The following is a 14,376-nucleotide window of genomic DNA, read 5'->3' as shown; positions in this document are numbered from 1 at the left end:
AAGGGGGTTGCTGGAGAGTGGAGTGGAAAAGCCTTAGAAGTATTCGTAGAAGGTTTTTCAAAACCCAAGTTTTCAACGTAACTTTATCCTGCAGAGAGAGGCACATGGCCCGCTGTAGGTTTTTCTTCAACCAATTAAGCGCATTGTTGGACAGGGAGGGGCAGATTAACGAATGCCTATAATTTTGATCATTGTTTTCTGCAAAACAGCTCAGGCTTTGAAAATGAAGCCATCGTTCTTGGCGGAGTTTCTGCCAACAGCACAAATTATACTGTACAGAGATCCAAAGCCCCTAAAAAGGTTTCATTAATGAACAATTTCAGATGATTGTTTAAGTCTTCGCCCGACAGGTAACGTTGGCATGTAAGCAGGTGGGGTTAGGGTTTCCGTGGAGATTTATGATGTCATGCTTGAAAGAGCATGTCAAGACAGCCAATTTAACAAGTAGCTACTCAAAAAGTCCTATAGGCTGGAAGTAGCTTTTATGCAAATGACAAAAGAGTTTCACTGGGAAAAACTGCAAAAGAAAACTGTAGAGACATGGAGGGGGGTTTACCTGACAGCTCGGAAGGATGACCCCGGAGTCCATTAGAGACGAAAACTTCCAGAAGCCGAATTAGATTTTTCTGCTTTAACGGCCGCTTCACCTGTGGAGCTCCAGGTATGGGTAAATATGGGTTTTTTTTTCTTCTGAGTTATTGCCAAAAATTATTTGGAAACATTGAGGTCTCTTTCTCTGAATTGTTCTCTTGGCAGGAAGCACTGAATCAATAAGCATGGCTTTCCCACACTGAATATTGGAGTGTTCATGCTTCAGGGCTGTTTTTTCAGGGCTTTTTTATTGAATGAACTGAGATTTTTGAATAGAGCTGAAAAACAAGTTATGCATTATGCGTTATGCTGATTCTGCCCTGTGAATAATGCTGTAAAAATGCGTAGGTAAGGATTAGAAGGACGATCTGAGAATTGAGATACTATATGTATTTGTGGATTATTCCCAGATGTTGGTTTCTTTCTCTCTTTTTTATTTTTTTCTTTAACTCTTCAAACAGAACTGAAATTGGGACTGTGTATTTCTGTATTTTCAAGTTGCAAATTGCCAAAAATACAACCGGTGGAATATTACAGAAACAGGTTTATGAACATTGCACTTTTTTTTAAGTGCGTCTGTATATTTTTTCTCACAGAGGCATTTTATAAGACTAGAAAAATATCCTGTTTGAGATATCAGAGTTTCTGGACTTGAGGGAAGCAGGAATTGTAAATTCTAAGACAGATAAAGGCTTCTAGGGTGGGGGAATGCTTGATAAAAGTAGTTTTTAAAGCGTGCTTTCAGAAGGAAACCTTACTTTGGTGGTACGAGGTTTTCTGTTTGCATCAGTTACTAGCAAGACTGAGTAAACAGTCTTGCCTGCGATATGGATGTGATAACAATCGCTGAAGGTAGCTGTGTGTCTGCAAAGTTGACTTAAAGGGGTTAGTTTGGGGACATCAGGGTGCGATATGAGTAGTTAGGTCCACCAAGCTTAAAAGGCAATGAAAATCATGTTTTTTTTCCTCTTTCATACACTGCATAAGGTGAAATCACAGAGTTAAGAAGAAAGATAATCTGTGCAATGGGAATTTGGGCTTTTGAAAGCAAAACTATTTAGGAGCACATGGACAGGATTTAAACTATTTTAAAAACTGACTAATGTCTGAGAATGAAAGCCTCCTGAAATTTGGCCGTCAGCTAACGTAGATTAGCACCTGCATTGATATTCATGTTACATGATCGGGTTACCACAGTTACTGCAGAAGATTCGAGTGGCAGGGAATTCTGCCCCTAACATCAGAATGCCTGGGTGTTGAATCCACCTCCTGCCTGTGCAACCTTAGAAAAGTAAATTCATGTCCTTCAGCCTCAGTGTTCTACTCCATAAGATGGGAGTGATCATTGTGGCGTGGTGAAGATTAAATGACAAAATACATATTGCACAGTTCTCAGAATACATGCTCCACATGTTAACGATTGGTTTTATTTGCTACTTTTGTGGTCCTGGACTGTTTGTAAAGTGTTTGCATCTTTTCCTTCATCTTATCATTGTAACAGCCCAGTGGGATTAGCAGGATCTTTTCATTCCCACTTCACAGACCAAGAAACCCTGGTTCAGAGAGATACTGAAATATACAACATGATAAGCCGTCCTTCTACATTTCCTGCTATTGTTTTCTCCTTTTAGGGGTCTCTAAAAAAATTAATGTGTTCCTGAAATAACTCCTAGTGGCAACTATTATTTCTATAAAGTAATTAAAATGCAAAATGTTAAGTGTGTCAAAGGAGCTAGGATATTCGCGTTTTTACATTAATTATATGCGACATTTTTTTCTTGACAGGCTAGAGAAGTGATATTAATTTACTTTTTACTGGCACCTACTGATAGGAGCTTATCACTTCAGAGACTTAGATGGTTAACTCTTACCTGCCTGTGATTTTTCTGGGCCCTGCAAGAAGCGTCAGGTTTTGCTGTTACCTGAGCAGGAAACCAAGTCACCAGGAGGCCGTGGGAATGGCCACAGAGAGCTCGGGGTCGGACACACTGTCTTTTCTCCTTTGTCTTCTAGACCTTGGCAACTCCCTCCCTTGTCTACCTCCCAGACCAAAACAGCCCATAATTATATTCTACATCCATTGTGTGTCAGAGACAAATATGTTTTTCATTGTGTTATTTTTAACAGCAGGGTTTCCAGCCAGAGAAAACACTCTGTTAGTTCCAGGGTTTCCTGATGACTTGTCCGACGTTACCAAGTTGTCCGCATCAGACCGTTCAGAATGGTCCGGGTTCCCCACTCCTAGAAGAAGGCTCTTAGCAGGAGTGGTGGGTAGATTCATCGAGTGGAATCCTGAAGGCGTTCTGATCTCTGAGCTGCTGAGGGCGAACTCATTCTGTCCCAGATAATTCATTAAATGTGGTCATCTGAACGGCAGCAGGCTGTATGGTGCCCAGTGCTGTTTTGGGACCCTGGGAAAAGCTCTGATTATCTCAAGGGCAGATCTCTGAGTCTGAAAGCAAAGACTGATTTCATTCAGAGTTTCAATTCCAAATATGAACCACCACGCTGCAAGTTGAAAGTAGAAACCAGTCATGAAATCAAACAGCCACAGGGTGCTGAAATTCTACATAGGTTCGGAGTCACTCATGTATATTCTTATAATTTTTTTTTCCCCACAGACTGTTTTAGAAGTCCATTAAGCTTTTTATTACACTTAATTGTTGTATTGCTCAGAGATTATCTGCTGACTCATAAGTAGTGATTGCATCTAGAAGCAGATTTTGCACCCAGTGGGGTTTAATAAAGATTTATTGAATCACAGGGACTGTGCACACAAGGGTTCAAGGGCCAGGTTTCCTGGGTTCGAATCTTGCCTCCATTACTTACTAGTAGCAAGGTTTCCTGTTGAAGAACATACGTAGGTCTCTTCATATTACAAATAAAATGTAACATCTGAATTTTAAAAGCCTCTTAGCGCAGGGATTAGTGATCTTTAAATACAGTTGACCCTTGAACAATGCGGGTATAAAATCCACGTATAACTTTTGACTCTCCCCAAATTTAACTACTAATAATAGCCTACTGCTGACCGGAAGCCGTACCGATAGCATAAACAGCCAGTTAACACATATTTTGTATGTTATATGTATAATATACTGTATTCTTACAATAAAATAAACTGGAGAAAAGCAAAAGTCAAATAACCATAAGGAGGAGAAGATACATTTACAGTATACATATGTATTTATTGAAAAAAGTGGACTGACCTAGTTCAAACCCATGTTGTTCAAAGGTCAACTGTATTACACTTTTCTCTTTTAAAAACGTTTTGGAGATTTTTTCTTCAGAAAGAAAGGCACTGAAATCTCACAGTTCAGGAAGTGGAACCAGGACTTGCTCTGGGGGAGGTGTGCGTAAAGCTCTTCTGAGTGGGAGTGAAGCTAGACGCTGCTTAGGGCTCAGGCCCCTTGTCCTTGCTATTCATCAATTTAGCTTTGTCAGAAACACTCCTGTTTAGAAGCTGATGGGGAGTTGTTTCCAAAAATCTATTTATTTAAAAAAAAAAAAAAGTCCTCCTGGAAAACGGTGGCATCCAGCTGATGTTGCTTTTCTCTTCAGTGTGAAGCCATGAAGGGACCAGCAGGTAGACTGGGAAAGGCCTTCCCTCCTCCTCTCGGGTTTCTTTCCTTAACTTTTTCTTAAGCAGGAGAAACGTAATTCACTGGAAGCAAAAATTCCTCAGGGACCTGAGTTTGGGATTTGTTTTTATGATGAATTGTGAAACACCGTGGCTGGGCTCTGAGTATGAATTCTGGCCATTTTGTATTGCAGGGTGAAATTTCCTCAGAAATCATTCCGATATGGATTGCTTTCTTGTAAACTTCCCATCTTGTGCATTTAACTTGTAACCCGATGAGAGAAAATATGGGAGAGAAGGCTTTTTTTTTTTTTTCTGGAAGCATAATATCAAGGTAGACAGGATTCTGAGGTTACCAAATCTGCTGTCCCCTGTACAACCAAAACAAATCCTCCTTGGTTTGTGCAGACGGTTGTGTAACATCTGGGCACCTGGAGGCCTTGGGGCCCGTGGGTTGTGGTGGAAAGGATGGAATTCCGGACGACCTTAGGGAGGGAGGGACCAGAGGGGGACAAAGGTTGGAGACTGGGATGAGCTTTATACCAGTGACAGGAAGTTCTGCTGCTTTTGCGTCCAGACTTACAGGCAGCGGGAAGAATTTTGAACTACTCCTTTGTACGAATGGCAAGAGTGAATGTAAAGTATTACACGTTTGGAGAAATCCCTTCTCTAGAGATCTTCCAGAGAGGAGCGTACAGCTGATTTTATGGGATGACCTGAAGACAGTCAGTCCAAGGTAAAGGCAGGTGATAGCTTTTCTGGCCTCTTACAGCCCTAGGATTCTAGCCTGTGGTCTCCCCTCACACATGGTTCACTTCACTTCCACCCCTGCCTGCTTGCTCAAGACTAAGCAACAGAAGTGATAGTGGGTTTCCCATCAACATTTTCACCAGGGTTCACAAATGCAGGTGGTCACGTCAGTCTCCATAAACCCGACGGTGGCACCGTCCTCCAAGCTGTTCAGATGGCACAAGACAGAAAGCAAAGACCCCATCAGGGGGTGTTTTTATTGATCCATAGTGGGCCCTGTGAACTCTTCAGAAGGGACGTTCTTTGGCCTTACTACTTGCCACTCAGAAGGAAAGCAGTCTGCTGCCACACACACTTTTTGGAATAGCTGAGAAACCAGATTCGGATGGACCCTTGGTCATTTTCAGTCTTTGACAATAAGAATGTTTGTAAACACCCCTGAGAATGTCACATGGACGTCAAGTCACGATAGGCATTAGTCGGGTACATGTGCCACCATCCCGCAGCCTGCTGGTGCAGAGGGACAATTTTTTAAAATCATCCTGTTTGAATTTTGCACCAGGAAAGGTTGCATGGGCCCCCTTCAACTTTAACTGTACCTTTATTCGAATCCTTTTTCAGGATAAGTTTTAAGACTGCAGAAGAGGGCAGCTCCAGCCCATTGACTCATAAAGGACCATTTTCAATTTCTTCTTTAGGGACTTTGTGTGTGTGCTTCTGTGTGTATCTGTGTGTATATGTGTGCATTTACAATGGTGAGAAGAGCCCAAACTGATTTAGAGCTATTCTCTCTTCAGAGCAATGAAAGTAGTACCCCCCTATAATCTATTAACTTGACCCTTCTTAATTGCTGTTTCGATGGCTTCTTTTTTCTCTCCCTGTTATGAACAGCACTGCGGTGACCTTCTATGTGGTTGTGCACATGTCAGTAAATCTGAAGCACAAATTCCTAGACGTCAGATTACTAGTTTTTTACTATTCATTTACAGGGCTTACTCACATTGAAAGGTATTGCCCAGTTTTCTCTCAAAAAGACTTACCAGTTTATTCTGTCAGTATGAGTGCTTGAGAGTCGGTTATGGTGTGTTCAGATAATACAGTTCTCTGCGGTCATGACAGTAGATGAAATAGGCTGGATGTGCAGGTGTGGACATGTAACCGAGCTATATTAAATAAACAGTATTTTTCACGGAGCAATGTAGGTAGTGTGATCCCATTTATTTTTAAAAGGCTGGATCCTGTTTGTATGGAAAAGCATATCCATTTTCTGGGTACTTATTTTTCCGTTAAACATTTCTAGAGTGACGCCTAATAAATCAGAAAGGGACCAGTGGGCTGGTGAGGACGGAAGCTTTTATTTTTAACTTCTAGACTTCTCTACTCTTTATATTTTTATCATGTGCATAATACTTCCCTGGAGGCCAGCCGTTTCCAGGTGGGCTGAGAAAGTGACTTTCTCTGTCTCATGCACCAACCCATGAGCAGATTTGTGCTTGGATGTAGTTGTCCCTTGAAGAAGGAGGTGATTCTCTTTTTTTCCTTCTTCTTGGGAGCAGTCACTTCTGATGGCACTAGTAGTCTTATTCCCAGCAGAATTTTCCCTAAACCATTTTATTCCAGTCGCGATCCCATTTATTTCTAAATAAATGCTGTTTGGGGTTCTGAACCTCAGGTGTGTTTGGATTAAATATGTTTAAGCTGCCTGAACTTGTCAACAAAAGCACTAAATTCACCTTCCCTTGGTCAAGTCATCCTCTGACCAATGGTATAAAACATTCACTTCACGTCCACATGAAAATACTTTACAACCAAACTTCACCCCTTGCCCGTTAGTGGGGATCCGTTTGGGATAAAGGGTACTTAGGCTTTTATGTTAAGTCTGTTACTGTATAACTATGATTCAGTTTCCTCGGTGAAAAAAGAAAAAGCCCTGTTTTAACATACAGAATATCTAGATTTGAAAAGATTTTTCTTTTACAAGTCAAGAGTAGAAAGCATCCTGTCAGAGGCTGCCTTTTAAAAGAAAAGAAACAACATTTTTTTATGCTCCCAAATCAGTGAAGAAAGCTTTAGACGTTATTTTAAACTCCAGCTCCTTTTTAATTCAGGTGCCCGGAATTCATTAAAACCGCGAGTGATGTCTACATTCCTTTCACACAAATCAGTACAGATCTCCACTGTAATTAGACTTTTCTTCCTTTCTCCTTCTCCAAAGCTACTTCTGAAACTTCACATTCTTTCCTGGATATATATCTTTTTGCTTCATAAAATATCACAGTTCTGCTGCTAAACGCAAATATTTGCAAAAGAGAACCGATATAAAATAAATGCCTCTTAATGTGGTAGTCTGTGAATAAGTGTATGCCTGGCATTAGTTGGTTAACCAAAGAAATAATGAGGAATAACTATGCTTAGAGAGAAAAGGGTAGGATAGTGGCTGTGATGTGCAAAACGAGGAGAGCTATAATTTAAGCGGTTCCGTTAAAGAGAATATAATTACTGTAGCCCCAGGGTGGTGGCAGGTCGCTCGTAAGCCTAACTGAACTTTTTCTGTATCATTAGAAAAATGGACCAAACTTTGGTATCATGGGGTAAATACAATATTTTCTTCCTCCAGATTTTAAATACCACTGGCTTTTTAAGACGTATACATCCAAATCTCAAATGCCTTTATGCATGCCAACATAATACATTAAAAAATTTCCCTGTATGTGTTCAAACCACTGCAAATAAATACATTCTAATGCCCGTAATTATTACTATATGCTGAGACTTTCACCCAAGTTATCTCATAATCCCCTAAATGTAAATTAGGAAACCAAGGCTTAGAAGAATCTAGAGAGTTGATTCTTTTTTTTTTAATTTAATTTTTATTTTATATTGGAGTATAGTTGATTTACAATGTTGTGTTAGTTTCAGGTGTACAGCAAAGTGATTCAGTTATACGTATACATATAGCCATTCTTTTTCAGATTCTTTTCCCGTGTAGGTTATTACAGAATATTGAGTAGAGTTCCCTGTGCTAGACACTAGGCCCCTGCTGGTTATCTGTTTTAGATATAGTAGTGTGTGTATGTCAGTCCCAAGCTCCTAGTTGATTCTTTAGGCGACCGAGCTGGGATATGAACCCAGCAGTTCTGCTGCAAACCTACAGCATTTTCCTGGGACCCTGGAGGTGTTCGTTATGAAAAGCGTTGTTCCTTTCACGAGGGTGTATTTCCAAACAGGGAATGATAATCACGCAGGGGATGATTTACCTCTTGCCTCTGTAGTCTCACATTCTCTTTTGCACCTCCTACCCTTTTTGCCATTTCAACATTACTCCAAAGGGTGGTCTTGGAGAATCTGAGGGGTTGGAACAGCAGTTCATTTTGTTACTTGTTAGCAGGTTTTCTGAAGTCAAGCCTGGAGCTGGCGCGTCAGGAATGCACTCTCGAAGCAACCTTCCTCTTGGCGTTAGAGGAAGAAGGCCTCCTGCATGCCTCAAATCCCTTCCTTTAGAAACCTGCACTCTGTGTTCAGACCTTTAGAATTCACCCTAGAGGAAGAATAGGACCTGGTGGTTCTTAGAAAATGAAAATTTACAAAATGGCGTGGCTCACACCCTTTGCATAATAACCTGCCAACACTCTCTCTCCCATTGCCAGTATTTTTACGAGAGATTGCAAAAGTTCTTACTGGAATTGAAGGGACAAATTGGGCAACTTTCATAGGTAAATTCCTGGTGCAGGCCAGAATAAGTATGGGTCCCAGGCACCAGGCCTGGGGCCGGATTCTCCAGACAGGCCTGGGCAAGGGCTTCTACAAATTTTGATAAGCCACCGAAACTTGGTAGAATCAGGAGTTTTTACATGCGAATCAAATTTCTTACATTAGGAGGGGAAAAAGAAATCAGATGATCAGTAAACACTGGACTCAAATTCCTTTGTTAAAATTTCTCCTAGAACTACGTTGCAGCTGTGCCATTAAGATGGGGGGAGGGTAACAGATCCTTGGGATCATCACAGCCCTCTACTTTCTATTTTTTTTTTTTAATTTTTATTTTTAATGTTTGTTTATTTGGCTGCACTGGGTCTTAGTTGCAGCACGCAGGATCTTTAGTTGCAGCACGCAGGATCTTTAGTTGCAGCATGCAGGATCTTTAGTTGCAGCATGCATGTGGGATCTGGTTCCCTGACCAGGGATCGAACCCGGGTCCCCTGCATTGGGAGTGTGGAGTCTTAGCCACTGGACCGCCAGGGAAGTCCCAGCAGCCCCCTACTTTCCATCCCACACCTGTCTCCCTTACCTGCCTGACTCACATCGTGGATAGCCCCGCCGTTTTTGTTTTGTGTGGGCTTGCTCCATGGGGCACTGTTGGTGGGAGGAATCTGGCCTTTGTTGTTGGACAGAGTTAGGCTTGGGAACTGGTTCTGCCAGTTATTCTTTGTGTGGTCTTGGGCAAGTCCCTTAATCTAAGGAAGCTTCCATTGCTGCATCTGTAAAAAAAGGCTAAGACCTCCTACCCAGCCAGGTGGTTTGCAGATCAGAGACAGTGTGAGAAGTACTTACCCCAGTCCCTGGCATGTAGTAGATGCTCAATTCACAGAAACAACATAATGGAAACATCTCACAAAGCATTTTATAAGAGAGGATCAGCGTCTACCTGTCAAAGTCTTAAATACTCATAGGTTGTTCAAGGTGGGAGGGAGCATAGAGCTGCCTCACAAAACATCCTGGCTTTATGAAGAAGAACTCAAAGCTGGGAGTTGACTTGTCCCAGGTTACTCTGTTACTTCAAGGCAAACAGGTCCAGAGCCAGTGACTTGCCACTGACCCACACAGAGGCCTTAGAGAGTGGTTTTGAGGATTAGGAATGTGAAAGTGCTTCTTGAATTACCGAGTGTGAGAATAATAAGGTAGTTTTGATTAGCATGAAGATGCATAGTGACTCAGGATTGTCGGATTTAGGAAGAATGAACTGTCATCCTGTCATTCATTCATTCATTCATCAGCATGGATTGAGTCTCTCAGTTGGACCGGTCCTCTGATTACAGCAAGCCTGACAAGGCCACTGCCTTCAAAGAGCTTAGACTCTAAGGACTGGGTGGGAGGGGGAGGCAGAGGAGAAAACAGATACAGGGATGACTTCAGATTGAGAAAAAATGTGAAGGAAATAAGGAGGGCTGTGTGAGGAGGAGCCCGTCATGCAAACAGTGGGACGAGGCCCCAAAGAGGGGCAGTGACAGAGGGGCCCCAAGGCAGGAAGCGCCCTGTGTGTCTGAAGAACCAGGTGACCTGGGAGAGGTGGTTGGAGTCCTAGTGAGAAGGTTGGGCTTTATTCTTAGCGTAGTGCAAAGGGTTGTAATCAGAAGAGTACAGAATAATTTCAGCTTTTGTTCAGATGCTATTTTAGGCAGAAGTCCCTTTGGGGGGACGGGACTTTGAACTAAGCCAGTCTCCCCTGCCTCCGTCTCTGGGACTGTCTCCAAAGGGGCTTTTTGGCTCTCCAGAGCCCCTCATAACACGTGGTGGAGTCCCCAATGCAGGCAGGTTACAGAATCCTGAGGGTCTGTGACTTGCCCACCCAGGAGCCCTCGCCTGGTGTCCAGAGACAGGATTCAGTGTTCAGTTCTTGTCATGAACCCAAAGGCCGAAGGCTGATACTTCTGTTCTTTTTTTTGTTTGAATTTTTCGTAATTCTCAACACTTCTGTCAGTCGCACTCTCAGGTCACCAAAATGTCTCCCCCTGTACCACAAAAAAGGCATTAAGTCGATGAAGTACTGCCTGAAACAGGATACATGCGTCATGCGTCCCTGAGTTTGGGTTTTTCCAATGACATTGTGATACATCAAACTTTTGCCCTTTCATCTGCTTTCAACTAAAAAAAAGAAATCATTAGTTTGTCTTTCAGTCCAACTCAGCTTTTTTGTTTTGTGATAGTTGATATGAGGTCAGACAGATATTATCAACAGCAGAAACCACCAGCTTCCACATGGAGCCCACCAGATGGCACCCAGGGAAGGTTGGCCGAACCGTGCAGTGTAGACAAAGTGAATCCCACTAGCACCTTTAATACGGGGCATTGTTCACTTTGGGTTTGTTTGTAAAAATTATGGAAATGCTGGAAAGGTGAGTAGATAGCATTCAACGCCCTCATTTTACAAGTAAAGAAATATTTAGAAAAGTGATGTGAATTGGGTTAACCTCACACTTTGTGGGGTCCAGGCTTCTGATGCCGAGTGACCCCTGCACACCAGCTCATGTGCTTTGGAGACCACATTCTGAGAATGGTCAGGTGGGGTGGAGGGCCTAACATAGGTCCTGCCATCAGGACATCAGGGGCGTGTCCTTTGGGTGGTTCTCAACCCGTGGGTATCATAGCCTCCCCACCTCTTGATTCTATCCTAGAAGTTCCAGCCTGGTGGGGTTTGAGGCAGATATGGCCAAAGATGAAGCATATTCACCATGACTGCACTGCCTTGAGCATGAAGCAATTTGATCAAACGCTGATGTGGAGGCAGTTGGCAGTTTGGGATCTGGCTCATGATGGTAGAGAAGCTATAAATACATTTCCATGTGAACTAAGATCTGAAACTGCATCTGAACTTGCACTGTCCAATTGTACTGATGATCTTTATTTATTTTTTTGATGTGGATCATCTTTTTTTTTTTTTAAAGTCTTTATTGAATTTGTTACAGTATTGCTTCTGTTTTATGTTTTGGTTTTTTGGCAGCGAGGCGTGTGGGATCTTAGCTCCCTGACCAGGGATCGAACCCGCACCCGCTGCATTGGAAGGCGGTCCACTGCCTTAACCACTGGACCGCCAGGGAGGTCCCATGTGCTGATGAACTTTAGATGATGCCTTCCCACTCCGTTCGACTCGAATTTTTTTTTAATGAGTGGTGGGCAGGCCGAGCCCATTTGGCCAAGTGAAATTTATGGAAAAGAGGCCCATCTTGCCCTGCTTTTTGGTGTCCACATCCAGATTTATCTAAACCCCACCCAAGTTGCATTTGCGTAGCTATGAAAAACCGGTATTTTCTATCCGTGAATCACACTCCAAATCCTCTGTCTGTCAGACCTCTGTCTGTCAGGGGCGCGGCAGTCCAGCTTCCGGGAAGGGGGGCCACGGCCGAAGGCGAGCGGAGTGTGGAGCGGGCAGGTCCCGCTGCCCGGGGATCGGGCAGGTAACTGCTGATGTCTGCTTTCAGATCTGGACATAGAGCCATCCGTGTGCCCTCCTGTAAAAAGGCCAAGCAAGGAAGGAGGCGTCCTGAGTTTCTGCTGCCAGGGGCCCTGCCGTGCAGCGGACAAGAGCGAGATGCAGAAGTGGCCTGATTCTCGGGGTCGCCACCCCTCCCTGGGGTCTCTCCTCTGCTGTGTAATGCATTCCTGAGCACCTGGGCATCTCACCTGGGACTGAGCTCTTCTTGGCCACTTAGTGCTGGGAGAGAGCTGGAGAGGGTCATGGGTCACTGTGGTTTCTTTTAAGTTAAATTATGCTTCGGTGCCGAGGATGATTGCCCACAGCAGTTAAACCTTATTTAATGGTAATTAAATTTCTTTTCTTTACTCTGAAAAATCTCTTCATTTTCTGTACAAAGGCAGGAAGCGTTTTTCTTTGATTATCACAGAACGTCTGCAGGTAAGGTGTAATCCATCTTACCACACTGGACTCTGAAAATACTGAGTCTGTGGAATCCTGATTTGGAAATGCCACAAAGAATAGAAAACTGAGTGCTTCTGGTTAAGAATTTTCTCAGAAACCAGAAAAGCTGCTTTTTCCTCCTTCCTCCTCCCCCTTTGGTTCAAAGTTGTTAGGAGACTCTCAAAACATGCACGGCTGCTTCTAAGCCGGTCTGGATCACCTTTTCGAAGCACAGAGGAGTTTTGGCGTGTGCCGTCTTGTTCCCTCCTGACTTAACCCCTACGCACAGACAGCGCTGAGCTACTGTGGGAGCCTGCAGAGCGTGGACAGTAGAAACCTCACCTCTTCCCGCTGCTCCAGGAGTTGACCAGCTCTCTTCCCATGAGGAAAACGCCTTCAGGCCGCAGGGGCAGCAAAGAGACTTTGGCTGAAGCCCACATTTAAAAAAAGAAAAGAAAAAGAAAACTTTCAAGAATGAAAAGCCCTAAAGCAGGAATTCATTGGATGAGTGCTATCATTTCATGTGCCTGACTTCCCACTGCCAGAATCAAGGTGTTCTGAAAAGAAGCTTTAGGAAATGGGTCACGGTTACCAAGTTTGACGGAGGGATAGGATGGAAGGAAAAACTGACTTCTCATGAAGGAACTGAACCAACTGTAGTTTCAGAAACCTGAGTTTTAAGTTTTATTAGAAACGTTTGGCAATATGAGGATTTGGGGGCCTTGTGTGTGTTTTGCCTTGTGTTTGAGCACTGGAACACTTCGGTTCAGACTTCTGTCGCCCTCTCAGTCTTGGAGGTTGGTTCCCTGGCCCAGTGTGCCTTGTTCAGACGTTTTGAGCTGCTGGCAGCAGAAGGGCTGGGGATCGAGGTATGGGATGTCGGGCCTGTGGGGAATAATTACAGAGTAAGACGCACAAGGTCATGGGCAGGAGAAAGAAGATGCTAGTCATTGATGTGGAGAAGAAAGAAAGGCCCAGGAACCAAGGACCGTACAATTTGGACTGGGCAGAGCAAAGGAGTTTGAGTACATATAAATGTATTTAACCAAGATGGTCAGAAAAATCTTTTTTCCAAGAGGGTACGAGTGGAGTGAGGTCAGGGAATTCACAGTCATGGTATTGGTGGCATGATAAGGAAAGGTAGTGACTTGAGTTCTGCCCCCTTCCAGAATAGAGGATTCAGAGCATCCTGTTCTAGAGAGGACACTTCTGTTTCTACCTGGTTTTCTTTTGGCCGCACCTCGCGCAGCTTGTGGGATCTAGGTTCCCCGACCATGGATTGAAGCGGCGCCCTCGGCGGTGAAAGCGCCGAGTCCTAACCACTGGACCGCCAGGGAAGTCCCCTACCCAGTTCTCTAATGGCTTTTAAAACTTGGGTCTATGAGGAAATGCAAAGGAAGCTATCATTAGAGTTGGTTGGCCGGAAGTGGCAAGCATATTCTTGAGGGAGGATGGAGCGGTGTTCGGGGGGTGGGGGGCGGGCTTGGAACCACACTCCAAATTCCCCAAGACTGATCACAACCTCGGTCCAGCTGGACCCCTGATTCCCTCATGCAGCTCCAAAACCCTTTTCTTGTCTAAAACTAACTCAGAGCAAACTCTAACTCAGAGAATCAGAGAACACAGGAGCAGGAAGTTGTATCCAGCCATTTCCCAAGTGACACATGGGGTCATGGAAGCCAGAAAGCTTAGGTGACTTATTCAGGGTAACAGTTCAGCCTTCCTGAGAGTCTTGTGAGAATTTTACCCAGTTTATGACCCTTCTTGAGGAAGGACAGAAGGATACGGAGAAGGCAGGATAACTTGGGAGTCCCGGGTGGCT

General features: G+C 43.7%; 1 protein-coding gene across 22 annotated transcripts in view; it reads left to right on the top strand.

Annotated features, from left to right (window-relative positions):
* KIAA1217 (KIAA1217 ortholog) overlaps nucleotides 1–14,376 on the top strand; it is a 494,732-nt gene that overhangs the window by 197,415 nt on the left and 282,941 nt on the right. Inside the window, exon 1 of one of the 22 annotated variants that reach the window (XM_059910983.1) lies at nucleotides 506–661. The exons of the other annotated variants lie outside the window; for them this stretch is intronic. The gene's annotated coding sequence lies outside the window, so the exon portion shown is untranslated. Of the gene's footprint in view, nucleotides 1–505; nucleotides 662–14,376 lie in introns of those variants that run through there. 22 annotated transcript variants of the gene reach the window in all.

Source organism: Balaenoptera ricei, chromosome 2 (genome assembly GCF_028023285.1).
Source record: "Balaenoptera ricei isolate mBalRic1 chromosome 2, mBalRic1.hap2, whole genome shotgun sequence".
NCBI classification, from domain to species: Eukaryota; Metazoa; Chordata; class Mammalia; order Artiodactyla; family Balaenopteridae; genus Balaenoptera; species Balaenoptera ricei.
This window is presented reverse-complemented; position numbering and strand designations above follow the sequence as displayed.